This window comes from Morone saxatilis, unplaced genomic scaffold (genome assembly GCF_004916995.1).
Source record: "Morone saxatilis isolate NCDOM2014 unplaced genomic scaffold, NCSU_SB_2.0 Contig17, whole genome shotgun sequence".
In the NCBI taxonomy this organism is placed as follows: domain Eukaryota; kingdom Metazoa; phylum Chordata; class Actinopteri; family Moronidae; genus Morone; species Morone saxatilis.
This window is the reverse complement of record NW_023339729.1, coordinates 3,883,049-3,891,773: the sequence shown is the minus strand read 5'-3', so window position 1 is coordinate 3,891,773 and position 8,725 is coordinate 3,883,049. Positions and strand designations below refer to the sequence as shown.

General features: G+C 41.5%; 1 protein-coding gene across 1 annotated transcript in view; it reads left to right on the top strand.

Annotated features, from left to right (window-relative positions):
• Positions 1–8,725, top strand: part of rptor (regulatory associated protein of MTOR, complex 1) — a 182,454-nt gene that overhangs the window by 164,882 nt on the left and 8,847 nt on the right. The window lies entirely within an intron of this gene.

The window sequence follows — 8,725 nt, the reverse complement described above, 5'->3', positions numbered from 1 at the left end:
GGGGTCTTAAAAAGTCTAAAATCACAAAATAACACAAACTAACTAACCCATCGAGGCAACACTAGACCAGCACCTCCTGTGTTCGGAGATGTAAAATTACTGTAGGAGGCCATATATGTCACCTGCCACCAGATCAGCAAAATTCAATTTCAATAGCTGGGTTTCAGCCAGTAGAGAGTAGTCACTATGCATATTTATAAGACAATAAAAATGAGGTCTTAAGCGGTGCCCTGATAGTTCACCTGGTAGAGCTGTACAAAGGCTGAGTCCTTGCTGCAGCAGCCATGGGCTCGAGTCTGACTGGTGGCTCTTTGCTGTGTGTCATCCCGTCTCTCTAACATAGGCCTTAAAACATCTTAGATATGATTTTTAAAGTTTTTAAATATGATTTAATGAAGTTAACATTACTTGTATAAAGTTCAATTTTTCAGTCTAGCTTTTAAATGTGTTTTGGGGAATAATTTGTATTGATCATACTGCAACCAATACTGATTTTCCTTTATATCTATTGTACTTTTTTTGTCAGTATGGACATGAAATAGGTCTTAAAGGTCACTCATAATAATCTTAAAAAAGTCTTAAATTTTCCCTGTTGAAACTTGCAGGAAACCAGTAACTGAACCGCTCTAGGTCTGCCTGGAGACTGTTAAAGTGCCGGTGACAGAGCAGGGATGCATTTTTATTCCTAAGCCTAGCACTAGCTTATATTAGCTTACTAATAACAGTTGTATTTCCTCTTTAATACAGCTAAATAGTGTGTTGATTGTGAAAATTAAATCATAAAAAAATGGTCTGTTCAATAAGTGATTTGACCTGATGCAGAGACCTCAGCCCTCCTTCCACAGTGTCGTCGATTGTTTCTGCCACATAAGAGGCAGGTGCTGGATTCTGAGTCAGGTGTCTGCATTTAGTTCCATCAGTCAAAACGAATGCAACTTATCAGCCTCGCCTGTCTCACCCTGTCACATATGCCATATCCATCACATATATGTCATGTCTCAGAAAGTTGGAGGCTGGTTTATCCTGTTTGGAGACCTACATTCAAAGTTAGTTCATTTAAGAGCATAAACTTAATGATAAAATGCAACAGGTAGATTATTAGTCATTCTCTGCACAGAGGGCTTTCTGCGTTGCCTGAATAGAATTAATAATTTTAAACTTGGACTGTGGGCGTCAGTGGATTCGCTGCCATGTTTACCTTCTGTGTTGACACACTTCCATAATTCGTGAGGCAGAGTTATTCGCAAATATTTGAACCAGGCCCGACACCCACAGCACACACTTGTCAGAGACATCCACCCACTTCTGTGATGTGCTGGGTTACCCACTCTCTCTCTCAACTCTCTCCACTGCTCCGCACTTTTCTGCCTCGAGCGTTTCTCAGCCGTCAATTCTGGGTAGGGAGGTTTTTTAGGGAAACCGTGACAGCTGTAGGAATTATTATATGTTTCTACCAATACTTAATACAACCTCTTTGATACATATTACTACCACACTTTTGTCTGTTTTGAACATGTTTTTAAATGATCTCTGACCCAGTGTATTAGCATGAGCACATGTGTCAACAGTAATGTCTGAGTGGACAACTTTCAGAAAGCGTTTTTAGAACACATCTCGTATAGAATAAGATACATATTTGGCTAATTGGTAGCAATGAGAGCAGAGCTGTCAGGTTGAGTGTCTGGCTGACTTGACATCCGTGCAGTGGTGTAATTCACAGAATGCGTGCACATATGTGTCTCCATCATTACAAAGCCACAGAGTCACCGGCGCTCTGTGGGAATCTGCAGAGAGGCGACACACTTAACTAGCATCACTGTCTGTCTGACTCTTATGACACAAATCGCCCTGAAAGACTCATCCCCCACAGAGGACTGTCCAACAGTGAGCCACAGCCTTGTTTTGACGAAGACTTTAACTTTTAATGGTGTGCTTGTTATCGTGGATGTATCGTTAGTGACAGTCGCTGTGTCGCCTCTGCATTCAGACTACAGTGGAGGCATCAATTTTAATATAAATAGCCACTCGACTGAGATCTTTCCTGGAAAAGTTTTACTGAAGAGTCCAGCTTCAGCTTGTGGTATTCAAATATATATATATTTTTAAACTTGGCAGACAACTTTAAAAAACATGTGCAGTCTCTCTCACACACATAGACACACACACAGTTTTCCCTATTACATTTACACACACACCTCCTCTTCCTAGCCCAGTAACCAGTTTAGAGTTATTACCATTGCTTGGAACATCTTTCATACAGTACAATAATTTCATGCTTGTGTTTTGAAACTTTTAGATTTTTAGCGTTGCCTCAGTGGCATTAATAATGTAAAACCCCATGAAATATTACACAAGTCTGTCTTTGTGCTGCCAAAAAACCTTCTCTACCTTTGTAGGCATTTGCTTCAAGACTGTGAACGTTTCTCAAGGAGAAACTGGCAGACACACACACCTTTTCATACACACCGGTCCCTGCACAACCTGTCCTCACTCATCCCGTCCCTGTTGTCCAATAACATGCTTTTGTGCTGTTTTTCAGCAGTGAGCCATCTCTGTAGAATCTGTCTGTCTGGCTTGTGGTTACTTTGCTGGTTCTTTGATATTCTTTTGTGTTTTTTCCCCCACCTCGAGAGGCTGAACAAGGCAGCAAGCAGTTTTCCCAATAACATACACCTCCACAACAACAAATCTTGATTTCACACTTAATTTTGTGTGATTAAATTAATTATGTTTAGTTTTGTGTTCAATTATTTTATTTTATTTTATTTTCAGACCAGTTAAATTATTTCCGTATATGTATTTTCACTATCGATCTTGCTCAAACTCTCATTCCCATGCACATGCACACTCAAGTCCTCTCTAGTCAAGCTTTCTGCCGTGTGGTGAAAGGATTTGGGATTCTGTGTCCTGCAGGCATGGAGGTTGGGGACCCTGTGCAGCTTCCACAGCCCCTGTTTGTAATCCAGAGGCAGCAGCTCAGCTCAAGCCTCTCTCTGTCTCTCTCCTTTCACTCTTTGATCCCGGCATATAACTGTTAGTCATCTGGGAAACAGCCGCCTTGTTCACCCCTCTGCTGTTTGAATGCACGTGGAGTATATTCAGGAAGTCTTCACTTTTGAGTGTGTGTGCGATTGTGTAGGTGTGCATGCATGGGGGGTCCTTTGCTAATTTGTTGCTTGCTTTGTTGCGTTCTTGCTCTCCCCCTCACCCCTCCTCCCTCCTTCCATCTGCTCCCTCCCCCTGCTCGCAGGTCTGGCCAGAAGGGTCTCCATCTATCTTGACAGGAGTAAGCAAGGAGGTGAGTGTCGCCATTCTTTTCTATACTCCCTCACTCCCAGAGCGAAGGCGCTGCACTGAACAGCCAGCAGTGTGCCTCTTTTTTTATTTTTTTATTTTATTTATTTATTGTATTCCCGCGACTACCACCCCCACCCCTCATCCCTTCATCTGTCCAGTGATGCTCCATCACTTCATCCCTGGCAGTCATCCCAAAAGTTAAAAGACTCACGAGGAAAGCAAGGGCTAATGTGTTTCGACAAATGCCAACATGTCCTCTTCAACAAGTTGGACACGCTTTTCTCCTAAGCAATAAAATGTTATGCCCTGCTCCCTTCAAAGGCTAACTTTGGTATTTTTCAACCTGGACCCTGTTTTGGCTAATGGGGACAACAATGTTTGAAATTGGTCCAGTATTGAGTGCTACATCCAGCGGAAGCGAAATCAGCCTGCAATATAATACTTTGGGGAGATTGCACACCATCAATGTACATCCACTAAAGTGCTTGTTTTTGCCACTGACAGGCTCAGATTGTTATTATAAGTGTCTGACAACATTATGGAAAGGGTCCCTACAGAGAAAGCCTTTTTTAAAGAAAAGATGCTCTTTGTTAAACGAGAAACAGACGCTATATTGCTTTGTTCAAAGCCGCCAGACTCTCATGACAAACACAGTATTTTTAACTCTCTGCTGCCTCAGTCGGTTAGTTTGTGTGTGTAGTTGCGTGACTTTGTTGTTTTTAACCCTTTTAAGCACCAAAATCACACAATCAAGCTAGTGCTAGACCAGCAACTCCACTCATTACTGTAGGAGGGGACGGAGAGGGAGGGGTGGGTTGGTGACAATAGGTGCCACTATATACATCACCTTGCCACCAGATCAGCCGCTAGCAAAATTCTATTCAATAGCCAGGTTTTAACCAGTAGAGGGCAGTCACTTTGTATATTTATAACAAAATATGTAGAAGTCAAATACTTTGCACCACAATGTCCCACTAAATACACGTTGGGTTTCAGCTGAAAAAAAGGTCTTTGGGGGTTTAGTTAGTCTTTAAGTTACTGTTCTTATGCCTGTCTAACTTTTGTCTACACATATGCAGTTTACAATGATAAAGCAGAGTTACCACACAATTCTTGATTTCAGACAGAAGTAAACAAAAGCAGGCTTTTTATTTTTAGTCAACGACTAAACTTTTGATTGATTTTACCGGCTGAAATGACAACTGTTCCTGGCAGACTTTATCAGCTGAAGCAAACTTGCTAATTAAGCTAATTACCTCCATGAGTCGGTTGAAAATGCACCGTCCATGGCTGACATTTTAATATTTCCAGAAGGACCCTGTAAAAGCGGCCCTTAATTTGACTGAGGCTAAAGGCTGAATCTGTATGTCCCAGGCAAAAAGTCAGCATCCTGTTGATGTTCCATTGTAGAAGACTAGAAACTATATTGTTCTTGTGGTGCAGTGTAGAGCAAGTTAGTCCTAGTGTTATTAGTATGACAAGGAAAAATGTAATATCCGACTCGTATTTTATTCTAACATAACTGCTGCTTAGCTCACATATTTGTTTGTATTTTTCAAACCGTACGTTTTACTTTAAATATTTGATGACTAACTCATGTTTCTCTAAGGTAATGTTGGCGGGGGCTGCTGGAGTGAAAACATCCACAAATCCAATAAAGAGCAGAACAGAGCAGCTAATGTTAGCATAAAGTCTGATAGCATCCAGGACCAGCTTCCACATAATGGGGACATACTACACGGAGGATGTGCAGGACACATTTTTCTTTTGTCTAACCCCACAAACTAATGTCATTACTTAATTATGTCGTTCTTGTGCATCAGAACAGAACAACACTAGCTAAGAAAAGTAGCTGGACATGCACATGTCTTGTGTTTTTGGCACCACCCTCAAAACTCTTTAAATGCCCAGTATCCCTCTTACTGCAGCACCAATGACACCACTTCAACATACGGACAAATCCAAAGGCTGACAGACCTGCCGTCATTCTGGTTGCGAAGCTATTATTGGACAATCTCTGTTTAGGGGAGGAATTTAGTTAACTGTATTCGGCTGAAATCCACATACAAAACTCCATTCAAATAGATGCTTCCTTAAATAGTGAGAAAATAGCTTTTGCCTTCAGCATGGCCAAGCTCTCTCTTCAGACAGGCACTGCCCCCATTACTAATTTTCTTAAAATGGCTTCTCTCATGTATAAAAAATACACTTATTCAAGCTTGTCCCAAGGGTGTCAGTGTTTAATTGGGAGCATGTTGGTGCTGTGTGATTTTAATAGCATAGAGCCACCCAGCCCGTTTCACCGGAGGGATTATCCTGTTAAACTCCAGAGGAACCAGTGAAATTAGGGGACTGTCACTTGCACAGACTGGAGAAACTATTCCTGCGGCTACTTCACAACACACAGACTTCACTTCTCTGCAGATTAGATTGAGAGCCGATCTAATTACGTTTTGATCCACATGCAGTTAATGTTTGAGCATGGTTTTTTATTCTTATTCATTTACTGCCATTCCCTTTCTTTACTTATTCTACCCACGTGGTTGCTCAGGAATGTTATCTTCTTTCTCTTAGTTTTTTGGCTGCATAAGTGAAAGTAGGGCAGCCTTCTCCTCTTTGGCTTTAGGGAGGCAGATGCTGTGTCCTGCTCTACATTTGGCTCTACTGCCTGGTGCCTTGTTAACATTGGGGCTCTAGGAACTCGCTAAATCCAGAACCGGGGCTCGTTGAGTTGGAGAGAGGTACATGACTTGGAAGTTTTATGAAAATGACACAAAAGCCTCCAGGCACAGTCACTTTTTTTGTCTGCAGCCTTTACTGTGATGCAAAGGTAGGGGTTTCAGTTATAGCGTAGGTCTAGAAAAGCAACGATGACAAGCAACAGAAATTTCTTCTGTCACATTCTCACACACATTGTTAAAGTGCGATTATAGCAGGAAAGCAGTAGACTAAACACACATTAGGTCCTCTCCCCAAAACCACAAGTTGCAGATTGTTATCCTTTTCATAGAGAAACTGAAGCATAGGTCAACGAATATATAGAATATATATATAAGAATATATCTTTTTATAGAAGGAATTTGTTGAATACAGTTGTAGACCACTTTTTAATGTTAAATAAGATTCAAGTTCAATAAGATGATACACTCACAAGTTGAGCTTCTTCTTTATATTTGACTCCCTGATCGCCAAGTTGCAATGTTGAGTTTGGTATGGTCGCCTGAAATCATGTGTTAAGTTCCATCTGTTGGGGATGTCCCTTGTCGTGAATTATGTAAAATGATTTAAGAAGTTAGTATTAGTCTCCTGTCCACTATAATCAGGTCAGCAAGTGCTAATGTCATGAATGTTATGCTTAATTTCACAAGGTCTTCAACAACAATGCAAGTCAGAGCTTCTTACCTCCCCAAATGTCAGGCCTTGGCCTCTAAAGCTTAGACAAATGCCATAGCAGGGAAGTTTCCCTGCCAGTCAGAGCACTCCCATAGATAACGTCATCTTCTATTAAAGGCACGTCCATACTGGCAAGTCCTCTGTAATCCTGGAGAAGCATTATTACCGGAGTCCTGGAGGACCTTTTCAAAGTAAACGCGATGAAGGGAAGAGAGGGGAAAACGCTGAGGGAGAGAAGAACCAGGAAGGCCGCAGTACTGGTTTAATGAGCTGCAGTGTGTGGGAGAGCTAGTCCATCACTGGAGATAATGGTGCAGAATAAGAATGCACCTTCTCCAGAGAGAGAGAGGAGTGAAACAAAGATATTTATGCAAAGGAATAGATAAATATATCACAAATTAGGGATTGTCTCGGCACACTGGCACAGGAATGAGATGATCTACCAACTGCTGGCAGCCCGGCCCTTAGTGATGTTAAAAGTAGCTTTTTTTCCTGCTTGCCAAAGATTCAACAAGGGAAAAACCATTCTGCTAACAATATCATTGCTGTTTTTAATATTGTTATTGGGGGTGAACAGCATTTGATTTCAAGCAGTGAAGGAAAGAGACATGGCTTAAAGAGAGAATGTACATCGAAGCTATCTATGCCTCCACCTCTGTAAGGTGGAAAGATTTACTGCTGAGTAAACATTGCCCACACTCCTTTGCTTCTACTCTGCCTTCTCACATCTCTATTCTTCATGTCTTTATTGATTTCTGTGTGGGTAACTAAGACCCGCTCAGGTCCACAAAGGTTCCCTCCGAGGCAGACTTTTAGCCCGTTTTGAGCGGCTGAGCATTGACCGTGAGGGACAAAACTGAAGGGTTCGGGTTGCAGATCTGTGAGCCCTGACCCCTTGAACTCCTGGTAACCTTTTTGGTTGGACTTGGTTGGAGGATTTAGTTGCCTGAAATTTAAAAGAGGAGAAGATAACAAGGGAAGGATTCGTGATGAAGTGAGTTGGGTTGAGAGGATGTGAATAGCTGTGATGGAAGTGGCTGAACTGGGCTAAGGGGACGGGACAACCCTAGCCCCCAGAACTCCAGGAGCCCAGAAGCGCCAGGTTTATTGGGTTGTAACTGGTTGGTGCTAATTTAATCTTTGCTATTGTGGGCAATTGTTGGGCCATTTGTTTGAGATCTTCTCACCTTGCACCATTAAAGCACAATATCAACTTAATGTGGGTCCTGCTTTATTACTCAGAGGAAAATGGCATCATCGCCACAACAAGGAAGCAAGCCACACAGGCTGCCACACAATCAGATAGATATGCAAACAGTTTAGCCATATTATCTAAACCACTTCATTTGGAAGTGAAACTGACAATGAAGGATGAACTGTTTTTAATAATCCCTAATTGCAAGGAAAACTGTGCTCAACTACAGTAAGTAAATTAGGTTTTTAGTGAAATGTCTTGACAACCAGTGGATTGATTGTCATGAAATTTGGTGCACATGTCCATTGTTCCAAATGACAAACTGAGTGAACTAATACTACTGCTTGCAAGCTAATCTATTTCCACTAGTGGATGTGTGAGCTGTTACAGTGTTATCCAACAGACCACACTGACTGGGTTAGGCTAGGTTAATTTCCCAACTGATTACGTTTGGCTTTCGTTTTCTCTTCCAAATAAATTTAGGTGACCTGGGAATTGGTCTACAACTTATCTGACTGCTCATGTTTTTAGTCTCATCTGCCTTCTTTCTAACAATAAATTGTTTTTGCTGATAGAAACAATGGCCAGACCCACAAAAGTAAGAGCCAAGTTGTAATATAATGGTGTTTTCCTTCATTTTGAAGGTCACTCAAGACAGAGTTTAGTTTTAAGACCTCCATGATTATGTCACCTTCTCCTAAATTATAATAATTGTTTAATTATTTAAGTACCACACAGCAAACATGGGGCCAGGTAGTGTTCCAGCACAGAGAAACTGGGTACATTGTACAGAGTGGCAGGAACAGAGAGGTCTGTAGGGGTCCAACATTTTAGTTTTCT